Source organism: Cervus canadensis, chromosome 14, assembly GCF_019320065.1.
Source record: "Cervus canadensis isolate Bull #8, Minnesota chromosome 14, ASM1932006v1, whole genome shotgun sequence".
Lineage (NCBI taxonomy): Eukaryota > Metazoa > Chordata > Mammalia > Artiodactyla > Cervidae > Cervus > Cervus canadensis.
In genome coordinates, this window is record NC_057399.1 from 16,985,603 (window position 1) to 17,012,043 (window position 26,441).

The 26,441-nt window shown below is 40.4% G+C and overlaps 1 long non-coding RNA gene across 1 annotated transcript; it reads right to left on the bottom strand.

Annotated features, from left to right (window-relative positions):
* Positions 1–143: 143 nt before the first annotated feature.
* LOC122453325 lies at positions 144–25,289 on the bottom strand. The gene is made up of 3 exons (XR_006273006.1): positions 25,159–25,289; positions 4,272–4,278; positions 144–186 (listed from the first exon to the last, which is right to left on the bottom strand). It is a non-coding gene; the product is annotated as an uncharacterized LOC122453325 (long non-coding RNA).
* Between the last annotated feature and the right edge of the window lie 1,152 nt (positions 25,290–26,441).

Below are 26,441 nucleotides of genomic sequence, written 5' to 3' on the forward strand. Positions count from 1 at the left end.
TGGTTTTAGAAAAGGCAGAGGAACTAGAGATCAAATTGCCAACATCCGCTGGATCATCAGAAAAGCAAGAGAGTTCCAGAAAAACATCTATTTCTTCTTTATTGACTGTGCCAAAGCCTTTGACTGTGTCGATCACAATAAACTGTGGAAAATTCTGAAGGAGATGGGAATACCAGACCACCTGACCTGCTTCTTGAGAAACCTGTATGCAGGTCAGGAAGCAACAGTTAGGACTGGACATGGAACAACAAACTGGTTCCAAATAGGAAAAGGAGTACGTCAAGGTTGTCTATTGTCACCCTGCTTATTTAACTTATATGCAGAGTACATCATGAGAAATGCTGGGCTGGAAGAAGCACAAGCTGGAATCTATATTGCCAGGATAAATATCAATAAGCTCAGATATGCAGATGACACCACCCTTATGGCAGAAAGTGAAGAAGATCTAAAGAGCCTCTTGATAAAAGTGAAAGAGGAGAGTAAAAGAGTTGGCTTAAAGCTCAACATTCAGAAAACTAAGATCATGGCATCTGGTTCCATCACTTCATGGCAAATAAATGGGGAAACAGTGGCTGATTTTATTTTGGGGGGCTCCAAAATCACTGCAGATGGTGATTGCAGCCATGAAATTAAAAGACGCTTCCTCCTTAGAAGGAAAGTTATGGCCAAAAACCTAAAAAGCATATTAAAAAGCAGAGACATTACTTTGCCAACGAAGGTCCGTCTAGTCAAGGCTTTGGTTTTTCCAGTAGTCATGTATGGATCGGAGGCGCCAAGATGGCGGAGGAATAGGACGGGGAGACCCCTTTCTCCCCTACAAATTCATCGAAAGAACAATTCAACGCAGAGCAAACTTCACAAAACAACTTCTGATTGCTAGCTGAGGACATCAGGTGCCCAGAAAAGCAGCCCATTGTCTTTGAAAGGAGGTAGGACAAAATATAAAAGATAAAAAGAGAGACAAAAGAGCTAGGGATGGAGACCCATCCTGGGAAGGGAGTCTTAATAGAGGAAGTTTCCAAACACCAGGAAACCCTCGCACTGGCGGGTCTGGGGGAAGTTTTTGAATCTCGGAGGGCAACCTAATTGGGAGGCGAAGAATAAATACAACCTACAGATTACGTGCCTAAAAGCAACTCCCAGCAGAAAAGTACACCAGATGCCCGCATCCGCCACCAGCAAGTGGGGGCGGAACGGAGAGGAGCGGGTGGCATTGCTGAGGGTAAGGACCAGGCCTGAGTGCCCTGGGGGCAGTCGGAGGGAGCTTTTATGAGATACTAACTTAAACTGTGGGACAGCAAAAGAGAGAGAGAAAATTAACCGGCTGGAACACACTGCCAGCTATTCGCAGAACAAAGGGCCTGAGCAAGTCCAGAGGAGCTAGCCAGCTGCGGACTGGCCCAGCCCCGCTGGAGGCAGGAGGCAGGCGGGAGGGGAAAGGGGCAGGCTTGGCCCCAAGGACTGCACCCCCTACCGCACTGCAAACAGGCCTCCAGTTTCTAATCAAAGACTTCCTGAGATTCTGGATGGTCGACATCCGACATCCGCCGGGAGGGTCGTGGCTAAACACAAGGCGCACACATCTGACTGGCACTGGCGGAAACTGAGGCTGGGTCCGCGGAGGGGAGAAGGCGCGCTGCCCCAGGGAGAGTGCACCCGTCAAGCTCCTGGCTGCCTGAGCTGCTCGGGCCGGGGAAGGCACAAAATGCAGGCACAGCCGAGTCCGCTCTTTGTGGAACACCCAAGGGCTGGAACCGCGCGCAACACAGGGCACGCTCCATATAGAGCAGCCGGGAGCCTGAGCAGCGTAGACGGGGAGAGCACACACCTGTGAGCGGGGCAAACCCAGTATGGCCGGAACACTGTGAGTGCTCCCCACACACAGCGATATCTGCCTACAGCGCCCCTCCCTCCCCACAGCAGGACTGAACTAGCAAACCTGAACAAGAGACCACCTCCGCCTGCCTGTGTCAGGGCGGAAATTAGACACTGAAGAGACCGGCAAACAGAAGCCAAATAAACAAAGGGAACCGCTTCAGAAGGGACCGGTGCAACAGATTAAAACTCCTATAGTAACACCGACTACACCGGAAGGGGCCTGTAGATATCGTGAAGTGTAAGCTGGAACGAGGAGCTATCTGAAACTGAGCCGAACCCACACTGACCGCAACAGCTCCAGAGAAATTCCTAGATATATTTTTACTTTTTTTTTTTAATTAAAAATTTTTTTTTCCTTTTTTTATTTTTTCTCTTTTATTTTCTTTTAAAATTCCCTATTACTCCCCCATTACTCCTTAACTTTCATTTTCATATATTTTTATGATTTTTTTAATTAGGAAAAATATTTTTTTCTTGTTTTTTTCTTTTTCTCTTATTTTCTTTTAAAGTCCTCTATTACTCCTCTACTACTCCTTAAGTTTCATTTTCATTTCACTATAACCTTGAAAAAAAAAAAAAAGAGAGAAGCCCTATTTTTAAACCGAACTTCATATATATTTCTAAAATTTTTTGTGTTTGTGTTTTTGTTTTTAACATTGTATTTTTAAGAGTCTAACCTCTACTCTAGATTTTTAATCTTTGTTTTTCAGTATGTGATATAAATTTTGGACATTTAAGAAGCCAATATTCAGCTCCCATTTTTACTCGAGGGTGTTGATTACTCTCTCCCACTTTTGACTCTCCGTTTTCTACCTCAGAACACGTCTGTTTCCTCCTTTCCCCTTCTCTTCCCAATCCAATTCTGTGAATCTTTGTGGGTGTCTGGGCTACAGAGAACACTCTGGAACAGACAACTGTATAGATCTGTCTCTCTCCTCTTGAGTCCCCCTTTTTCTCCTCCTGCTCATCTCTATCTCCCTCCTCCCTCTCCTCTTTTTCATGTAACTCTGTGAACCTATCTAGGTGTCCCTCATGGTGGAGAATCTTTTCACCATTAACCTAGACGTTTTATTATCAGTGCTGTATAGTTGGAGAAGTCTTGAGACTACTGAAGTAGTCATGTATGGATGTGAGAGTTGGACTATAAAGAAAGCTGAGTGCTGAAGAATTGATGCTTTTGAACTGTGGTGTTGGAGAAGACTCTTGAGAGCCCCTTGGACTGCAAGGAGATCCAACCAGTCCATCCTAAAGGAGATCAGTCCTGGGTGTTCATTGGAAGGACTGATGTTGAAGCTAAAACTCCATCACTTTGGCCACCTGATGCGAAAAGCTGCCTCATTTGAAAAGACCCTGATGCTGGGAAAGATTGAGGGTGGGAGGAGAAGGGGACGACAGAGAATGAGATGGTTGGATGGCATCACCGACTCAGTGGACATGGGTCTGGGTAGACTCTGGCAGTTTGTGATGAACAGAGAGGCCTGGTGTGCTGCGGTTCATGGGGTTGCAAAGAGCCTGACATGACTGAGTGGCTGAACTGAATTGAACTGAAGTCTTCCAGTCTATAAAGATGGGATCCTGCTACCCAAAGTGATCTATAGAATCAATGTTAACTCCATCAAAATCACAATGGCATTCTTTGCAGAAATAGAAAAAAATTCAAAAGACAGTAAATAGCCAGAGGAACCTTGAGAAAAAAGAATAAAGTTAGAGGCATCATACTTCCTGATCTCAAAATATGTTATAAAACTACAGTAATTAAAATAAAGGATATAAATGGAGGACCCAACAGAGGCAGAAGAGATTAAGAAAAGATGGCAAGAATATACAGAAGAACTGTACAAAAAAGATTTTAATGGCCCAGATGACCATGATCACTCACCTAGAACCTGAGATCCTGGAGTGTAAAGTCAAGAGGATTTTAGGAAGCATTACTACAAACAAGGCTAGTGGAGATGATGGAATCCCAGCTGAGCTATTTCAAATCCTAAAAGATTATGCTTTTAAAGTGATGCACTCAATAGGCCAGAAAATCTAGAAAACTCAGCAGTGGCCACAGGACAGGAAAAGAACAGTTTTCATTCCAATCCCAAAGAAGGACAATGCCAAAGAATGTTCAAACTACTGCACAATTGCTCTCATTTCACATACTAGCTTAAAATCCTTCAAGGTAGGCTTCAGCAGTATGTGAATTGAGAACTTCCAGATGTACAAGCTAGATTTAGAAAACACAGAAGAACCAGAGATCAAATTGCCAACATCCCTTGGATCATACAAAAAGCAAGGGAATTCCAGAAAAATATCTACTTCCGCTTGACAACACTAAAGCCTTTGACTGTGTGGATCACAAAAAACTGGAAAATTCGTAAAGAGATGAGAATACCAGACTACTTTACCTGCCTCCTAAGAAAGCTGTATGCAGGTCAAGAAGCAACAGTTAGAACCGGACATGGAACAACAGACTGGTTCCAAATTGGGAAGGGAGTACATCAAGGCTGTATATTGTCACCCTGCTTATTTGATTTATAAACAGCGTACATCACATGAAATGCCAGGCTAGATGAAGCTCAAGCAGGAATCAAGATTTCTAGGAGAAATATCAATAATCTCAGATATGCAGATGATACCACCCTAATGACAGAAAGCAAAGAGGAACTAAAGAACCTCTTGATGAAAGTGGAAGAGGAGAATGAAAAGGCAGGCTTAAAACTCAACGTTCAAAAAACTAAGATTATGGCATCCAGTCCCATCATTCCATGCAAACAGATGTGGGAACAATGGAAACAGTAACAGACTTTATTTTCTTGGGCTCCAAAATCACTGTGGACAGTGACTGCAGCCATGAAATTAAAAGATGCTTGCTCCTTGGAAGAAACCCTATGACAAACCTAGACACATATTAAAAGAGCAGAGACATTATTTTGCTGACAGAAGTCCACCTAGTCAAAGCTATGGTTTTTCCAGTAGTCATGTACGGATGTGACAGATGGACCATAAAGAAGGTTGACTGCTGAAGAATTGATGCTTTAGAACCGTGGTGCTGAAGAAGACTCTTGAGAGTCCTTTGGACAGTCAGGAGATCAAGCTAGTCAACCCTAAAGGAAATCCACCCTGAATATTCACTGGACGGACTGATGCTGAAGCTGAAGCTCCAACACTTTGGCCACCTGATGCGAACAGCCAATTCACTGGAAAAGACCTTAATTCTAGGAAAGATTTAGGGCAAGAGTAGAAAAGGGTGACAGAGGATGAGATGGTTGGATAGTATCACCGACTGAATGGACACAAATCTGAGCAAACTCCAGGAGATGGTGAAGGACAGGGAAGCCTGGCATGTTGTAGTCCATGGGGTCACAAAGAGTTGGATACAACTTAGTGACTGAACAACAGCAGTAGTAATTAAAATAATGTTACTGGCATACAGACATATAGATCAATGGAAAAGAAAAGACAGCCCAGAAATAAACCCACACATATAGTCAAACTGATCTTCAACAAGGGTATAAAGAATATGCAATGAAAAAAGGGTAATCTCTTCAACAAATGATTGAAAACTGGATATCTGCATGCAAAAGGATGAAATTGGACCTTTATCTTATACCATACGCAAAAATCAACTCAACTGATGAAAAATTTAAGTATAATACCTACAACTGTAAAACTCCTAAAAGAAAACACAGGAGAAAAGCTTCTTGACATTTGCCTTGGTAATGGTTTCTTGACTATGACATCAAAAGTACAGACAAGAAAAATAAAACTAGAAAAGTGGGATTGCATCAAATGAAAAATCTTCCATACAGCAAAAGAAATAAAAAGTCAACCCATTGCCTTTAACAGTGTTTGAAAGGATTACTCTCATGTTAAATCTTACCACAGAAATAAAAGAAAACAAATCAAACCCAAAGGGGCAGGAGGGAACTTTTAGAGGTGATGGATATGTTTACTATGATGATGGTTCCATGGATATGTGCATGTTTCCAAACTCATCAATTGTATCTGTTTAATATGTGCAATTTCTTTTTTTATTATCAATTATACCTCAGTAAAACTGTCTGAAAAATACTATGTGCACTGTTTTGATTAGACAGTAGTAAGGTGCTGGACAAATCTAAAGTCTGGTTATTTATTTTTTGGTACTTAAACTATCGCTTATATTAAATTGAATAAAATCAATAGAAGGAGAAAGTCCTAAGCCTTTTATGCAATATGGTTTCCAGTACAGGCTCAGGCCAATTATTCCTTTGACATCTGCAACTGGCATTTTAAATGATCAGAAAAAAATAGCTGCTAGTGATGTTTTTTTTCAAAGTCCGCTTGGCTGCACACCATGTCATGATCTCCCTAGAAAAGTATATCAGGAGGAATTAGATTAATTTTTAAAGGCTCTTTACCCTTGAGTTTACTGTAAGAATCCATCATTTTAACACCTCATGTTTATTAAGTAACTCCATGTTTTATATATGATGTTTATAAAATTTGGTTGTGTGAGGGGTTTATATTTGAGTCCCTGCATGGCTATATGAGACAATCAGGGTTGGAAGATGTTAACAAATTAATAAATAGTGCCCTGATGATAATAATAGAGAGATTCCGTTCTATGTTATATTTAATTTCGTCCAAATATAAAAAAAGAAAGGTATTTAATTCTACAAGCTGTAATCACAGAGAATTTTTACAGAAACATGAGATAAATCTTCAGAGAGTAACATTACACTTCAATATCACAGCTTACAAAAAAAGTCTTTCTTGATTCTTCAAGTTTAACTTAAAAGCCCCACTCTCTGTGAAACCATATTAAAATCCTTATCACTGCTGCCCTTAGTGTCTATGTTATTATAGTAATGTCCATTTCTAACCATCCTAGCCCTCAAGCAACCTGACAAGAGTTATAGAGCAGGTGTTACTATACCCATTTCATGGAAAAGGAAACTGAGTCTCAGAAACATATCAATACCTGTGGAGGGAACAGTGAATGGTAGAGGAGGGATTTGACTTGAAGCCTTAAGACCTGTGCCCAGGGTTTACATCTCTGAGAGTATTCTCACCGACTGAGCTCTGCTCCCCAGCTCCAAGGATAGTCGACTTGCACCGAGTAGGCAGCAGCAGATGTTACTGATGGGAGCAGGAATGCAGATAGCCAGCACAGAGGAAAGGTGGTTGCTTTTTCCAATGCCGGAGATGTAACAATGGGCAAACCAAGAACTAAGAATTGCCAGCAAGACACACAAGCGCGTCCTCCGAAGTATACAGCATCACCATTTTTGACATTCACCTTCTAAATGATTCCTTTTCTGTGGCCTCGGCAATTAGCTGCTTCTCATCACTGAGCAAAGGACCAGAAATGAGACAGTGGGACATGGCTCTCCGCTCTCCTTGCTCCACAGAGAGCTCTTTGCTCCGCAAGGTGATCAATAATGCTGAGGGTGGGGAGGGTACAAGAGAGACTTGTAAATACAGAAAGATACGTTCTGTCTTGAAAAGGGCTTTGGGGAGCATAATTGACTTTAAAAAGGTCCCACAAATAGAAGCAGTTATAAATTGCACATTAACCATAGGCATCAAAATTGTTTCTCACTTAATCTCAATTATAAAGACTAAGAGCCATGTTACCCCTGATAAATTATCTGCAAGGTCCAGTTTATTCAGCAGATGATACACTGTATCACATCATCCAGTGTTTCCAAGCTTAATATCTAATGGCCCTATTTTCTATCCATTAGGAAGTATGTTTCTCATTAATTGTTATATAAAGCTATTTAATTACAAATCACTTACAATTAAAAAATTGATGTTTAGTTGGCACACTAGTGATGAGATTAAAAATTTAAGGAAGAAAACCTTCTTGTATTAAGGACAGCAAGTTTTGCATAGCCAAATGATTTCATAAGGCAAGGATTTCCATTTCATTGACAGGAAGTCAATGGGGACACCTCAGTAACCTCCAGATTTGAAATGCTCTGTGGTGTATAAGATAATATAAATTGCCTCCCTTGTTGCTCTCTAATTTCAGTTTGCCAAATGATGTCATTTGTTACTTTTCAGGAAATTATTTCCCAGGAAAGATATTTCCTTATTCTGTTTTACATAATCTAAAAAAGAAAGAAAGAAAGAAATTACCGACAGGAGGAATGCAATTAGTAAGAACAGTTGAAATTAGAGATGGATTATATCCTTGCAGAAGATATCAGGAAAAAAAATGCATGCATCTTCTATGTACACAATGCAAAGTGTCAGTATATAACACATGTTGTAATTGTTAAACATATATATGTACATATATATACATATAAACATATACACATGTATGTACACATACACATATATGTACATATATGTATATACATATATGTAATATACACATGTACATATTTATATGTACACATACATATAAACATATACATATAAACATATATATGTATAGTGGGAAATGTACATATATATGTGTATATATAAATGTGTTGTTCAGAGAGAAAGAGATCAAAAGCAGGCAATTATCCATCCAGCCAGCCATCTGATAATATGTGAATGAGCAGGTACTATGTGCTAACGGAGCACAGAGAGATAGGACATGATGAAGCTAGACACTCAGTATTGTTAACAAACCTAGCTCCTCCTTCACTAGGCAATTTTAAATAGTGCAAAACAGCTGATAGATTGAAAAGTTATGTTGTTTATTTTCTTAATAGAGAAGAGGTAGTCTCCCAGAAGGCTCAAGGAGTTGAAATTTGTTGTTCATGGTGTAAAATAACAACACCAGTACTATTTGCATTGTGTTTCCACGAGGGGATTAAACACAGTGGCCTTTAGCTATAGGGTCGGGCAACACTGTTGCCTTGCCTTTCAACCATTTATAATACTGAGCATTCCTAATCTGGAATTACGGACTGTAAGAACAGGAAGACAATGTTAAGAGCTAGTACATTAAAGCAAATTTCTAATTCTGCCTAACTAGCATGAATTTACTTCATTAACTAGCAGTTACATTTCCCACGCCTTCAATTAACACTGGTTTCATTTTAAATGCTATCAGTTAAGACAAGATGTGATAAGAAAACATCATTGCCAGGCAAGCTTTCCTCAAACACAGCTGATTTATCTCTTTGGCAATTCATTAAAATGCAAAATATATTGGAATTGATTTTCAGCACTTTCAGGCAGGAATGTTTCTAATAATGTTAATTTGCAAATTTCCTCTTTTTTTTTTTTTAAGTCTCCGTGCTGCAGACGCCATGTTCAGCCAGAGGCTATTTGTATTGTGCAGACAGAAAATGAACAGGGAACATTTATTTCTCATATCTTTCTGAGAAACCTGAGGCGCATGAAGATATTTGCGCTGTAACAGGCATAGTCAATCCCCTTCACTCCCTTTAGTTGCTATATATCAACCAGCAAACTCCCAGCTAGTCCTGCTGTAGCAATTAACCTGCTAGAGCGCACTCCTGTCAGGCTCAGTAATAATAAACTCCTCCCGCACCACCACCACCCCCAAGAGAGACGCAGCTATAGATTCTGGCTGGGCAACTTCCATAGAGGCTGAATTATTCAGAATCAGCATGATTAAGAAGATGACATGGTATTACTTAAAAAGACATACTTTTTTTCCCCCGGCTGAGGTTTAAACCTATTAAGGTAGAGGCAACTGATCTTTCTTTCCCCCCTTGGTGCACAGTTCCTAAAATAGGGATTCTTGAAAGACTATTTACAATGCCTTGTCAATTTCCAAGTCTATGAATAAAAGTATAAATACCAGGAGGGAAGTGTCAGAGTCAAAACGTACAGCTCATGTAAACCTAGGAACTGGCTAAAAATAATATTTTCACCCCAAAGAGACAAAAGGAGCAGGTTCGTTTTGAGTAACTGATTGTGATTGTGTGACTGTTTAAAAGCAAAGCAAAAAAATATCCCCGTGTTTGTGTTTCAGGGGTAAGTTCCGAGTGGACCAAATTGTGATGAATTATAAATCAGAAATCCGGATACACAATCTGTCAGATAACAAGTTGTTAGACTCTGGAAATAGCATATTCTTAACAATAAACCTTGTCTTTATGAGGATGGCAGTATTATAAATGTCATAATGGATTGCAAATGAACCAGCTGTTTATATTCGACTCTAGCACATGAATGAGAGAGGAGCTAGCCAGGAAATAAAAGGAGATCGAGGAAAATTTACTGGTACCAAGTCACGGGAAAAAAAAAGCCCAAGGAACTCAATTTTTACGCATTCCCATCCAATTTACCCTTGCTGGTGACTTTTGGGGGGAAGTATAGCTTTTGAAACCAATTGTATTATTCCACTTTAAGATGCCTTCTAGTATATTCAATAGACCCATCACAGTTATATGTTCCTTTTTCAGTCTCAAGCCGCCCTCACCATATGAGATTCGTTATTGTCAGAGGACTTTCAGAGAAGGATTTGAATGCAATTTCAAAGGCCAGACAGAGCAGCTTTCAAAACACTGCAAGCTTAGGAGAGCAGGGTTAGTAGCCCAGAAAGGGTGAGATGCTGGCTTTCTGCTTCTCATTTCACTCATTTCACTTCAAGCTAAAGCCCCTTTTGATCCCAACCAGGGGAAATCGAGGCAGTATGGTACTATTAAGTGAACCAGCCCACCTACCGGAAGCTCTGAGAATGGCCACTTTCTTTAAGTGCATCATTGTCAGCATTATCTACATTAGCAAGTGCAGATGGGCTATTCCCATTGAAAACAGAAACACCTTCCTTTTCTATGTAGGATTAAATCTAGGTCTACCTGGGAGATTTCAACAAATGGCTAGGCCATTTGTGGTTACTTGTTAGCAGATGGCCATTTTCTGCATGTCAGGCTATGAATTATATCTGTTTGTTATGCAAAGATCTTATTTCAAGTTTCACATCCTCCTTTCTCAGCCAGAACTAAAATCCAGCAAAGGGATGCAGAGAAGGGGTACAACTCAACTTTACAAATTAACAGTGTTGCTTTATGGGGCATTACAGCTACTCTATTTAAAACTCCAATCCAGAAGATCACGTTACTAATCGTTATGTTTGCATTTTCAGATAAGGCACCTTGCCCTTGGTTTATAGGTCTCTTATCACTATAATATTCATGGATGCTGGCTTTTCATTAAACCAGAACTCTAAGTAACTCAAAGTATATATTTTACTGCTACAGGAACCAGTAGTCAAAGAAAATTCTGTATTTTAAATTTATTTTTAAAGCTTGGATAGTTTGTTTCATTGCCAGTGATGTCATGGAGTACTGTCCTACAAAGATGACCAAATTTTCTCCCAAAACATCTCTTGATTTTCGCAGATGTAAGAGTCAGAGATTTTGACTTTGTCAGAAACCCTTGGAGCTCTGTGATATGTAATCATTAGTCATTTTCCTAAAGCATAATTTTATGCACATGCATGGTGAATCTGAAATGCAGAGCCAAGTCACGAAGTTACTGATTCCACCAAACTGACCATCTGTCTTCTCCAAATATAATACACCTTAACTTCTCTGACGTTTGCTTAGTCCCTTTTTCTGGTACTCTTTTTATTCCCACCCTGTAAATGTTGAAGTCTAAGACCTAACCTCATTTTTCACATTCCGCCTAGGTCACCTCATTCCAAGACTTCAAGCTCTAGGAGAATGTTGATAATTCTCAAATTAAAATCATCTACCTAGATCTCACTCCTGAAATTCAGAAGCATATATGCAACTACTTCTTAGGACACTGGGTATCCCACTGGGTCTTTAATCCAACATATTCAATGTGGCATTTTTGCCACCCATGGACTGTAGCCTGCCAGGCTTCTCTGTCCATGGAATTCTCCAGGCAAGAAGACTAGAGTGGGTTGCCATTCCCTTCTCCAGGGGATCTTCCCGACCCAGGGACTGAACCTGAGTCTCCTGCATTTCAGGCAGATCCTTGACCATCTGAGCCACCAGGGAAGCCCATAACAATGCTAGTTACATTTAATACAAATGTAATGTTTACAAGCATAATCTTTACCAAAACCCTATCAGGGAGGAGACTATTATATTCTCAGTTTTACTGACGAGGAAACTGGGGCTTGAAGAAGTTGACTGTCCAGGTCATGTGGTTATAAGGAGCTATGATTTGGACCTAAGTCCCCCTGATCAGTGGCTGTTCAGTCACTCAGTCCTGTCTGACTCTTTGTGACCCCAGAGACTGCAGCACGCCAGGCTTCCCTGTCCTTCACCATCTCCCGGAGCTTGCTCAAACTCACATCCATTGAGTAGGGGATACCATCCAACCATCTCGTCCTCTGTTGTGCCCTTCTCCTCCTGTCCTCAATCTTTCCCAGCAACAGGGTCTTTTCTGCTATCAATCATTGCCCAGCCTGGATTTTTTTTTTCTTTCGTTTAGATGATTCATCCTAGTGGTCCTTTCCCATTTCAGTTCTATAATGACTTTTTCAGAGATGCCTTTTCTGATCCTACAGAGAAACTTGGGTTTCCACAAATGTAAAACGCCCTTTTTTCTTTTAGAAAGTCTGTAATTATGTATTTTATTTTCAATCTTCTCAATAGTCTGAGAAATACATAGGGCAGATAAATTGGAGAAAGCAAAGGTAGATAGATGAGAGAGAGAATAGTAGATGAGAGAGAGAATAATCTAGAAAGAGAGAACAAGTGTGAAGGTGCCAGTAGGGAAAACAACAAAATTAAAGTTTCATCTTCAAGTAACAAAAGTATTATTTTTTTAATGAGAGCAAAAACAATTCAAGTGAGGAGGGGCAAGGGGCAAGACTTAAAGACTTTAAAAAATGTATACTAAGAACAAAACAAGATTTTTTTTTAATGGGGAATGAAAACACAGTTCATTTATTTAATAATCCCTGGTCAATGATAGCCAAAGCTGACCTTGGAGACTGAAGGTCCAAATGCATGGAGGATGTCAGTAAGGAAGGAAGAAAACTGGCAAACTGTGATCTCTTTACTTATATATTAAAAGGCCAAGTACTCCAGGGCACCCCGTATAAGTAGGATATTTAGAGAATAAGACTTATTTTAAATAAATAAATAATTTTAATTAGTAGAATTTTTAGGGCACTTTTAAATTTGCAGAACAATAGGTACATAAATTTCCCATATGTTTTCTGCTCACATACACACACAGCCTCCCTTACCATCAACATCAGGAATCTGAGAGTGGTACATTATTACAACAGATGAATCTACATTGACACATCATTATCACCCAAAGTCCATGGTTTAGATTATAGTATCTCTGGTGACTCAGTGGTAAAATATCTGCCTGCAGTGCAGGAGACTTAGGCTCAATCCTTGAATCGGGAAGATCCCCTGGAGAAGGAAATGGCAACCCACTCCAGCATTCTTGCTTGGAAAATTTCAAGGACAGAGGAGCCTGGAGAGCTACAGTCCATGGAGTCACAGAGTCAGATATGACTTAGTTACCCAACAACAACAACAACAATCACATAAAGTAGATTCACTGTCCTGAAAATTCTGTGTTCCACCTATTAGTACTTCCCTCTCCTCCAACCTTTGACAAACTTTTTGCCGTCTCCTTAGCTTTGCCTTTCACAGAATGTTGCATAGTTGAAATCATACCAAATGCAACCTTTTCAGATTGGCTTCTTTCACTTTTATAATATTCATTAAGTTTCCTCCTTGTCTTTTTCTATCTTGATGGCTCATTTCTTTTTAGTGGCAAATAATATTCCATTGTCTGGATACACCACAGTTTATTTATCCATTCACCTACTAAAGGATAGTCTGGTTGCTTCCAAGTTCTGGCAATTCTGAACAAAGCTGTTATAAACATACATGTGCAGGTTTTTGTATGAACATAAGTTTTCAGTTCATTTGGGAGAATACCAAGAAGCATAATTGCTGAATGGTATGTAAGACTATGTTTATAAGAAACTGCCGTCTCCCAAAGCAACTGTACTGTTTTGTAATCCCACCTGCAAAGAAAGAGCATTCTCACAGCTACACATCCTGTTGCTCCATGCCCTCACCAACATTTGGTGTTGTCATTGTTCTGGATTTTGGCCATCGTAACTGATATGTAATGGTATCTCATTACTGTTTTAACTTAAAAGTCCCTAATGACATGTAATATTGAGCATCTTTTGTCTGCTTCTTGGCCATCTGTATATGTTCTTTGGTGAGGCATCTAAGTCTTGCTTATTTTTTAGATTGAGTTATTCTTATTCTTACTGTTGAGTTTTAAGAGTTCTTTGTATATTTTAGATAACATACTTTATTAGATATGTCTTTTGCAGATATTTTCTCCTAGTCTGTCTCATCTTCCTACTATATGTTATGTTCTTATAGTTCTTAAAATATGTTCCTGAATTCCCACTATATACTAAGTTTTCATAGAACTTGGAATGCATGCGTAGAGCATTCTGATTCCAAAGAATAATTATTGGAACAAGTTTTCTTTGAGAGCTGACAGTGTGTAAGGCACTGTGTATGGTGGTAAGTGCTGTAAGATTGCATGTCTATTGGTTCGCTTCTGTCCTCAAGAAATTTATAGTCATCGTGATAGTAGGGAAGACAGGCCCACAAACCCACAAAGCCATTCCAAATGGCTTTTCATTAACAGAGAAAAACTTAAAAAAAAAAAAATCCAACCCCATTGTCTTTGTTTCTATCTCCCTGGGCCCAAAGTCAGTGCTCATTTCTCTTTCCTTAAAGTTTCATCACCCTAAAGATACCCTTCCTGGTGAGATTTCAGCATTCCTATAGTCTCCTATGAATTCCATGGACAGAATAGCCTGGTAAGCTACAGTCCATAGGGTTGCAAAGAGTCAGACACAGCTGAAGCAACTTAGCACGCAAACACAGTCTCCTGTCTTTCTGAGAAGTCACCCCTGCTACTCTGAGCACATTCTTTTTCTTTTTTCTTTTTTTATTCCTGAGCGACTTTCCAACACCATTCCTCATAACCATGAACTTTGGCCCATAACTGTGCAGGTCCAGTTCTAGAAGGGTTAAAGGAGAGATTACCATCACAGGTGGCAGTTATCTGGGAAGACTCCACAGAAGAGAAATTCAAGCTGAAACTTGAGATGAATAGGACATGGCAAGAAGGGGAAAATAAGATGTCAGAGAGGTGAAAAGTTACCAGGGAGAGGAAAAAGGCTCAGGGACTGTCTAGTAAACCTACCAAACTGGGCCGAGCAGGAGATGCAAACAGGAGAAGGGTGTGGACAGAGCTTCAGAGTTAACCCAGATGTATAACAACACTTTCCTTTACATGCTCCAGAGTGACTTCTTCTTCTGATGGACGGTCATGTCATCATAGATAGCTAACAGCTATTGAGTACTGGTGAGGAGCCAGGCGCTGTTCTACAGAGTTATGTATTGAGCTGCAAAGGCTGGTCTTTTTTTTTTTTTTTTAAGGCTGGTCTCTTAACAGGGAGTCTGACTCTAGAGCTCTACCTCGCAACTACTGCATTCCATATCAACTTCCTCAACAGAGCTTTACAACAACCCCTTCCCCCTCTCTCTCTCTTTTTTTATTAATTGAAGGATAATTGTTTTACGGAATTTTGTTGTTTTCTGTCAAACCTCAATATGAATCAGCCATAGGTATACCTATATCCCCTCCTTTTTGAAACTCCCTCCCACCTCCCTCCCCATCCCCCCACCCCTCTAGGTTGATACAGAGCCCCTGTTTGAGTTTCCTGAGCTGTACAGCAAATTCCTGTTGGCTACCTATTTTACATATGGTAATGTAAATTTCCATGTTACTCTTTCCATACATCTCACCCTCTCCTCCTCTCTCCCCATGTTCATAAGTCTATTCTCCATGTCTGTTTCTCCACTGCAGCCCTGGATATAAGTCCTTCAAGTACCATTCTTCTAAGATTCCATATATAAGCACTGGAAGATGATATTTATCTTTCTCTTTCTGACTCACTTCACTCTGTATACAGAGTTTTATATATAGGTTTTAGGTTCATCCACCTCATCAGAACTGACTCAAATGTGTTCCTTTTTATGGCTGAATAATATTCCATTGTGTATATGTGCCACAACTTCTGCATCCATTTATCTGTCAATGGACATCTAGGTTGCTTCCATGTTCTAGCTATTGTAAATAGTGCTGCAATGAACAATGGGATACATGTCTCTCTTTCAATTTTGGTTTCCTCAGGGTATATGCCTAGGAGTGGGATTGCTGGGTCATATGGTGGTTTTATTCCTAGTTTTTTAAGGAATTTCCATACCATCTTCCATAGTGACTGTATCAACTTACATTCCCACCAACAGTGCAAGAGCATTCCCTTTTCTCCACACCCTCTCCAGCATTTATTGTTTGTAGACTTTTTGATGAGGGCCATTCTGACTGGTGTGAGGTGATATCTTATTGTAGTTTTGATTTGCATTTCTCTAATAATGAGTGATAATGAGCATCTTTTCATGTATTTGTTAGCCATCTGTAGGTCTTCTTTGGAGAAATGTCTGTTTAGGTCTTTTTCCCACTTTTTGATTGGGTTGTTTGTCTTTTTGGCCTTGAGTTGTATGAGCCGCTTATATATTTTGGGAATTAATCCTTTTTCAGTTGTTTCATTTGCTATTATTTTCTCCCATTCTGAGGGTTGTCTTTTCACCTTGCTTATAGTTTCCTTTGCTGTGCAAAAACTTTTAAGTTTAATCAGGTCCCACTTGTTTACTTTTGTTTTTATTTCCATTACTCTAGGAGGTGGGTCATAGAGGATCTCGCTTTGATTTATGTCATTGAGTGTTCTGCCTATGTTTTCCTCTAAGAATTTTATAGTTTCTAGTCTTACATTTAGGTCTTTAATCCATTTTGAGTTCATCTTTGTGTATGGTGTTAGGAAGTGTTCTAATTTCATTCTTTTACAGGTAGCTGTTCAGTTTTCCCAGCACCATTTATTGAAGAGACTATCTTTGCCACATTGTATATTCTTGCCTCATTTGTCAAAAATAAGGTACCCATAGGTGCAAGGGTTTATTTCTGGGCTTTCTATCTTGTTCCACTGGTCAATATTTCTGTTTCTGTGACAGTACCACTCTGTCTTGATGACTGTAGCTTTGTAGTATCATCTGAAGTCAGGGAGGTTGATTCCTCCAGCTCTATTCTTCTGTCTCAGGACTGCTTTGGCTATTTGGGGCCCTTTGTGTTTCCATACAAATTGTGAAATTTTTTGTTCTAGTTCTTTGAAAAATGCTATTGGTAATTTTATAGGGATCATATTGAATCTGTAGATCGTGTTTGGTAGTATAGTCATTTTCATAATACTGATTCTTCCTACCCAGGAACGTGGAATATCTCTCCATCTGTTTATGTTGTCTTTGATTTCTTTCATTAGTGTCTTATAATTTTCTGTGTACAGTTCGTTTGTCTCCTTAGCTAAGTTTATTCCTATCTCTTTTTTAAAAAAATCAATACAGTTTTATTTTACTTATGTATTTGGCCACACCAACAGCAAGCGGGATCTTAGCTCCCTGCCCAAGGATCAAACCTTTGCAGTGGAAGAACAAAACCTCAACCACTGGACCACCAGGGAAGTCCCCCCACCTCTCTTTTCAACAATAACAGTGCCAGTGATGGATATGTTGAATTCCACTATTTTCCCCTTTTCTGAGATCTTATTACAAAGTCAGTTACTGAAACAGGCACATTTGAGCAGGTTGGACAATTAAACTATACATTTACAGCAGTGTTTCACTGCTAATGTAGCAAATTACCAATTACCAACGGAGACACCAGGGAAGCCCGTAAAGAAAAAAAAAAAACTTAGTAGCATAAAACAACTCAAATTTATGATCTTACTGCACTGTAGGTCTGAGGTTCAACACAGGTTTCACTGGGCTAGGCTAAAACTGGGGTGTCAGTGGGGCTATGTTCCTTTCTGGAGGCTCCAGAGGAGAACTGACTCCCTTGCCTTATTCCAGCTTACTCCTTGGCTCCTGGACCTATGATCCACCATTAAAGCCAGTGATGGCAGGCTTCTCCTGCGGGTCCTTCTTCTCTGGTATCATGTTGAACTTGCTTCTTTCATCCTATCTTTCTTTGACTCTCCCTTCTTCTATCTCACTCTTCCACTTTAAAGAATCATTCTGATTACCCTGGATCTACCCAGGAAATCCAGGATAAACTTCCTATTTTACACTAAAATGTTAGCAATCCTAATTCCCCTTTGTCTTAATATATTCACAGGTTCTGGGGATTAGGATGTGGACATCTTTCCTGGGGGGGATGGCATGGGGTGAAAACGACTATGCCTACCATAGTGTTCCACAATATTAGTTATTTGCTAGTATTTTAAGCAGAGCAAGAACATAAGGAAACATGAAGCCATTAGTTATGAAATGATTAATTACTGAGTTAATAAAATCTTCCCGATATTTCCTAACTGTCTTGCTCCCACTTTATTCAACAACAATAGTGTTTTTGTTTGTTTGCTTTTGTGTTTTTAGCAGCTCAAATGTATGAAGTCTATTCAAAGTATTAGGACTCATAGAAACAAAATCTTTTCACACTCATAGGGGGCCTAGAATTTATACAAGTATTAATTAAATTACAGAGATAATTGTACCTAGGATAAAGCGTGGGGGAAAAACAAACATGTAACTTGGAAGCAGAGGGCTATTTAACCTCAACAGAAGGACATCTACTGGTGACAAGCACAGAACATACACTGAACATTCATCCCTGTTTTGCCAAGGGAATGGGTTGCCCATTCATCTGACAAAACAGTTGAGATGAAGTTTTTTGAGAAAACTTCTTTACCACAAACAATAGAATGCAAACTCTGTGGTCAGACTTGAGTTCTAATCCCTTCTTGTTCTTGCCTTACAAGTTGAGTGACCTTGGGCAAAATTAACTAATGTCTAAGAAGTTAGTCCTGTTCCTTCCTCTGATTATGAGGATTAAGAGCTACCAACTTCAAAGCAGAGCGTAACTACTAAAGCCTTACAGGTAAGGATCTTCAAAAGCTTCATGGGCTATTCTGTAAATCACAAACATTTGCATATTGTTTCCATTACTTCTGTGACTGAATGTGTTTATAAATTTCTCAATTTTTATATATGGTGCTGCTGCTATATAACTATTATCAAAATGACCTCCAGAAATACATATCAATTTCACTCCCAACTGCAATGTAGGATGATGCCCATAACCTTAACAAACTTGCCAAGACTCCTTATCATTTAAAGATTGCCAGTTGAGCTGCCTAGATAAAGTATGTAAAATTGTTTTCATTTGAATTTTTGTGACAATAGATTTTTAAATAATTTTTGTGTGAAACTATACTGACCACTTGATTTCTTCTTGTGAATTGCTCATTAAATTCTTTACCCATTTTTAATTTGTATCTTTAAAGTTTCCTCACAGATTTGAAAGGATTCCAAATAAAAAGACCATTGTCTTCTATGGCCTTAATTTTTCTAATTCAAGTTTTTCTCTGTATTTTATTTATGTGTCTAAGGATATCCTTGAAAGACAATTCCTGAATTTTCTCTGTCCTCTGTGGCGGAAATCAATTTAAAAATACCATCTGCCTGTGATTTCCTGTGGCTAGTAAATTTCCTAATAATATTAGCATGTATATTTCATTATTCATCAAACAATTCATTTGAATCTCTAGTAATTAGTTGACTTTTTTAAGAAACCACAACTGTTTTCAGAAAATACACTTTCTTCTTTACATTCTTCTCACTCCTTAGGTACCAAACCTGCTTGCATTTGTGCTCCCTGACTTGTTTTCACCAATCAATTTCCATTCTTTTTTAATTGCATATTTCACTAGGCTTGCCTTTATTTAGCAAATGTTACCTTAAGCTTATTATTACAGCACCTCCATCTGTTTAATGATGTCAACAGCCTTCCAGTCACCTCAGCTCTTCTAATCTCCCTCCTCACAGCCCCCTCACTGAATGAAAAGCAACGGGCTTTTTGTTGGAAGCTTTGAATGAATAATTCATTGGGGAAAAATCGTCAGTGTTGTGAATGTTTGGAAGACAAAGCACTTCCCTTGTCAGTCACGATGGCCTGGGTAGGGCTAAGTACTGATCAGGGTGTGTTCGCTGAGCACTGCTGATGGCAAGCTGCTGAGACTGCCAGCTGAGTTAATCCCGTTCATCCTTCTTTGTCTTTTGTGACAGCAAGATTAAGATTGGAGGTCTTATTCAGGTGTTGCAGCTAGACTCGATTTCATTCAGCTGTTTCAAGCCTTCTTTTAAGTTACCAGTGGATTCCCATCATCATCCCCTCAAGCCCAGGCAAAATCCTGAGCTAGAGTAACGTTCTCCTGGGGCATCTCAAGGTAGAGAGAGGAGAGAGTGTGGCCTTTCACCTCAGAGACTCTTGGGTTTGCATTTGATATCAGCCACTGGTGAACTCAAACAGTCGGATACAACTGAAGTGACTTCGCATACACATGCAGTGATGAACTAGGTAGCTGAGATGAGTTACATAACCTTGATGAGCCTCAGTTCCCTTATCTGGAAGTGATCAGATTGTGACAACACGGATTGTGTGTGTGTGTGGATAGATTCTGAAAGGAAGTATTTTATGGGAGCACCCAGCACTATGCCTGGATGATGGCAGGATTTTAGTTAATGTTCATGTCCTTTAAATTAGTTCCTTCTTCCCTACTGTCTCCATGATCTCCTTTCCATCCTCTATCCTATTCAACTTATACAGGCATATGGGACTTCCCTGCTGGTCCAGTGGTTAAAAATCCACCTGCCAATGCAGGGGAGGTTTAATCCTTGGTCTGGGAAGACCCCACATGCCATGGAGCCACTAAGCCTGGGAGCCACAACTACTGAGCATATGCACCTAGAGCCCATACTCTGCAAAAAGAGAAGCTACCACAATGAGAAGCCCACACATCGCAAGTAGAACGTAGCCCCCGCTCCCCACAACGAGAGAAGGCCTGCAGGCAGTAACAAAGATCCAGCACAGCCATAAATAAATAATATATACACAGGCATATTTTGGAGATACTGTAGGCTTGGCTACAGACCATTGCAATAAATACTGCTATAAAGTGAGTCACACAATTTTTCTGGTTTCCCAATATGTATAAAACCTTTGTTTATACTATTATGTGATCTATTAAGTGTATAATAGTATTAGATCTGTTAAAAATGTACATACCTTAATTAAAAAGTACTTTATTGCCCCCAACGTGCTAACCATCACCTGGGCCTTCAGTGAGTCATAATCTTTTTGCTGGTGGAGGATCTTGCCAATGTTGATGGTTGCTGACTGAGGAGTGTGGTGATTGCTAAAGGTTGGGGTGACTGTGGCGATTTCCTAAAATAAGACAATGGTGAAGTTTGCCATGTGGATTGGTTCTTCGTTTCATTTGACGGCTTAGAGGCCAGTGTAGGATTACTAATTGGCCTAATTTCAATGTTGTTGTATCTCAGGGATAGAGAAGTTTGAGGAGAGGGAGAGAGAGAGGGAATGGCTAGTCAGTGGAACAATCAGAATACGCACAGCACTTATCTATTAAGTTCGTCTTGTTATATGGGTATCGTTGAGCATCAATAGTAATATCAAAGATCACTCATCCCAGATCACCATGACAAATATAATAATAATGAAAAGTCTGAAATATTGCAAGAATTACAAAAATATGAGAGAGACAAGTGAACAAATGCTGTTGGAAAAATGGCACCAAGAGACTAGCTCTAGGCAAGGTTGCCACAAACCTTCTATGTGTAAAAAATGTAATAAAGCAAAGCATAATACAAAGTATATTTGTATGAAATGCTGGATGAGCATACTATTTTTCTTGTCCAACAACATTCAATGTTTCCCTATTTTCATGAGATAAAATCCACTCTCCCCAGCATGACCCCAATCAGCTGCCCTCTCCCTAACTACCCAATGTGCCTAGTGGACTATCCACATGGAAATAGTCTTCATTTTTCTTGAATCATCTCATGTTACTTCAGTTTCCAGGCCCAGAATCTCCTGCTTCATACCTGGGTTGTCCTCTCTTCTGTGAAACTGCAAAAATTGCATCCCTCATTTAAGATGTGTGCTGTGTGCTGTGGTTAGTCGCTCAGTCATGTCCGACTCTTTGCGACCCCATGGACTGCAGCCCGCCAGGCTCCTCCGTCCAAGGGGATTCTCCAGGCAAGAATATTGGAGTGGGTTTCCATGCCCTCCTGCAGGGGATCTTCCCAACCCAGGGATCGAACCCAGGTCTCCCGCATCGACTCTTTGCAACCCCATGAACCACAGCACGCCAGACCTTCCTATCCATCACCAACTCCCGGAGTCCACCCAAACCCATGTCCATTGAGTCAGTGATACCATCCAGCCATCTCAGCCTCTGTCATCCCCTTCTACTCCTGCCCTCAATCTTTCCCAGTATCAGGGTCTTTTCAAATGAGGCAGCTCTTCGCATCAGGTGGCCAAAGTTTTGGAGTTTCAGCTTCAACATCAGTCCTTCCAATGAACACCCAGGACTGATCTCCTTTAGGATGAACTGGTTGGATCTTCTTTCAGTCCAAGGGACTCTCAAGAGTCTTCTCCAACATCACAGTTCAAAAGGATCAATTCTCCTGCATTTAGCTTTCTTCACAGTCCAACTCTCACATCCATACATGACCACTGGAAAAAGCATAGCCTTGACTAGATGGACCTTTGTTGGCAAAGTAATGTCTCTGCTTTTTAATATGCTGTCTAGGTTGGTCATAACTTTCCTCCCAAGGAGGAAGCATCTTTTAATTTCATGGCTGCAGTCACTATCTGCAGTGATTTTGGAGCCCAGAAAAATAAAGTCAGCCATGGTTTCCCCATCTATTTGCCATGAAGTGATGGGACCGGATGCCATGATCTTAGTTTTCCGTATGTTGAGCTTTAAGCCAACTCTTTCACTCTCCTCTTTCACTTTCATCAAGAGGCTCTTTAGTTCTTCACTTTCTGCCATAAGTGTGGAGTCATCTGCATATCTGAGCTTATTGATATTTATCCTGGCAATCTTGATTCCAGCTTGTGCTTCCCCCAGCCCAGCGTTTTTCATGATGTACTCTGCATATAAGGTAAATAAGCAGGGTGACAATAGACAGCCTTGATGTATTCCTTTTCCTATTTGGAACCAGTCTGTTGTTCCATGTCCAGTTCTTTTTTTTTTTTCCATGTCCAGTTCTAACTGTTGCTTCCTGACCCGCATACAGATTTCTCAAGAGGCAGGTCAGGTGGTTTGGTATTCCCATCCCTTTCAGAATTTTCCACAGTTTATTGTGATCGACACAGTCAAAGGCTTTGGCATAGTCAATAGAGCAGAAATAGATGTTCTTCTGGAACTCTCTTGCTTTTTCGATGATCCAGCAGATGTTGGCAATTTGATCTCTGGTTCCTCTGCCTTTTCTAAAACCAGCTTGAATATCTGGAAGTTCACGTTCACATATTGCTGAAGCCTGGCTTGGAGAATTTTAAGCATTACTTTACTAGCATGTGAGATGAGTGCAATTGTGCAGTAGTTTGAGCATTCTTTGGCATTGCCTTTCTTTGGTATTGGAATGAAAACTGACCTTTTCCAGTCCTGTGGCCACTGCTGAGTTTTCCAAATTTGCTGACATATTGAGTGCAGCACTTTCACAGCATCATCTTTTAGGATTTGAAATAGCTCAATTGGAATTCCATCACCTCCACTAGTTTTGTTTGGAGTGATGCTTCCTAAGGCCCACTTGACTTCACATTCCAGGATGTCTGGCTCTAGATGAGTGATCACACCATCGTGATTATCTGGGTCATGAAGATCTTTTTTGTCCACTCCACCTCCCTGATTAATTCCTCCAACCCTTTTCCTCCTCTTTCCACCTTCTGAAGAAAGTAGAATCAAGAGGGATTATGTAAAGGTCCCTCCAGAGGCTAGTAACCTCAGCTGTGGCATCTGGAATCCAGCCTGTTTGACCAGCTCTGTCTATAAGACATCCTCTCAAAGGTTACCTGGTAACTCACCTAGGCTCTGTTAACCCTCTTCTTCCTGGCTTGGCAGGGACTCTGTTCTGCATCTTGTCTTATCCTATAACTTGCATTCCTTTTCTCCCCTAGGGGGCATGTCTTGTCTTAACTGGTGATGACTGAAACTGCCAGGCAGCCAGCCACAGATCATAAAAGCCTTAAGGGATTTTTCTCCTGCAGTTTCTACTTGACATCCATTGATTTTTCAGGAAGTGCCCCAGCACTTTTTATGCCTCCCTTGGGAGGAAAATCTGGAGTCCTAGCATAGAATGTATGATCTGGTCAGCCGGCCCATGCCAACAATGAATATACTTATGGATTGGGTTCATACCCAACAGAGCCTATGCCCCCATCAGAAGAACTCAAAACCAATGATGCCAACAAGTGCCTGCAGGAAAAATAACCTAGGAACCCATATGAGAACAAGACTATTGTATTTTAACATACTCCTTAAAGCAAAAAATTAGATTAAAACTAAAGAGGAATGTTATTTGAGACACATGACTGGTCATATCTTCCACTTATGGACACTACGCATATAAACTGTGTGTGCATGTGTGTGTCTTTGATATCTGTCACTACAGAACTGATGGCAGAGAGGCCCAATATTCTAATGAAGAGGGCAAATACAGATGCTTTGATTTTTCTCCTGAGTGCTTTGTGATGACAGCAACAATGGTAACTACCACTAACAAGAGAATGCATAGTGTCACACTTGGCATGCAATATCTCATTTAATCAGCTAAACAACCTATAAAACAAGGAAATACTACCTTTGTTTTACAGAAGAGAGTTGTGTGCCTGAGCAAAACACTAAACCTCTTGAGCAGTTGCCCAATGTCACCCAGAGGAGGAAGAGCAGAGATTCGGTCTGATTGCAAATTCCAGCTTTCCTCACCATGCAGTAGCGCTGACTTGTGGCAGTTCAAGAATATACTACTGCCAAGCTTACTCTTCCCAAATTGTTCAAAATACAAGGCTATTACAGTGTAGCTAATCAATGGGAACAATGACTCTGCATTTGACATCTCGGGAAAAATGACCTTTTTGGACCTTATTTTAAAAAAGGTGTACCTGGAACTCATCAGAGACCTCCTGGCTGTCTAGAGGCAGGATTCTGGAATCTCTGTTAGAACACCTCCCCAGTCAGTTCTGATGAAACATGCCTGGCTTTGCTTAATGGCACATGCCTGGGAACCACATCTTAGATTCTAAACATTTGGTCAGTACCGCATCCGTTGCAAATGGTCCAGCACAGAGTAGCCACTCAGGGAATTGCTGCTGAACTGAACTGTTGAGCCATCAGTCTCTATAGTGATATGTCCCCCAAGAGGATAATGATGAGCACACCTGAGAATCTGTATGCTTATCAAGAAGCAACAGTTATAACTGGACATGGACCAACAGACTGATTCCAAATAGGGAAAGGAGTACATCAAGGTTGTATACTGTCACCCTTATTTAACTTATATGCAGAGTACATCATGTGAAATGCTAGCTGGATGAAGCACAAGCAGGAATCAAGATTGCCGGGAGAAATATTAATAACCTCAGATATGCAGATGGCACCACTGTTATGGCAGAAAGTGAAGAAAAACCAAAGAGCATCTTGATGAAAGTGAAAGAGGAAAGTGAAAAAGTTGGCTTAAAACTCAACATTCAGAAAACTAAGATCATGGCATCCAGTTCTATCACTTCATGGCAAATAGATGGGGAAATAATGGAAGCAGTGAGAGACTTTATTTTTGGGGTTCCAAAATCACTGCAGATGGTGACTGCAGCCACGAAATAAAAAGATGCTTACTCCTTGGAAGAAAAGCTATGACCAACCTAGACAGCACATTACAAAGCAGAGACATTACTTTGCCAACAAAGGTCCATCTAGTCAAAGCTGTGGTTCTTCTAGTAGTCACGTATGGATGTGAGAGTTGGACTATAGAGAAAGCTGAGCACCAAAGAATTGATGATTTTGAACTGTGGTGTTGGACAAGACTCCTGAGATTCCCTTGGACTGCAAAAGAGATCCAACCACTCAATCCTAAAGGAAATCAGTTCTGAATAGTCATTGGAAGGACTGATGCTGAAGCCCCAATACTTTGGTGACCTAATGCAAAGAACTGACTCATTGGAAAAAAAAAAAAAAAACAACCCTGATGCTGGGAAAGATTGAAGCCAGGAGGAGAAGGGGATGACAGAGGAGGAGATGGCTGAATGGCATCACCAACTTGATGGACATGAGTTTGAGCAAGCTTTGGGAGTTGGTGATGGACAGGGAAGCCTTGCGTGCTGCAGTCCATGGGGTCGCAAAGAGTGGGACACAACTGAGTGACTGAACTGACTGACTGAGCACCATTTTTCCTCCACCATATTGCAGGGACATCCCCTCAGCCCCATGAGGCAGCTCAATCTTTAGGGCTTGGGAGACGCAGTTAGGCAAGGGGTAGTGAAGTCTCTTTTGGCAGAGCTTTGCATTAAGCAGAAAGGTTACAGTCAAGGTAGGCATTTCCTTCCTAGGACAACATGGGTATCTATCATTAAGGTTTATAGGTATTTGTGTATGTCATTACCATTACTGGTTTTCTCCTGGGTCCTGGGGAGAATCAAGCTGAATGCCTATAAAATACAACAAGCTC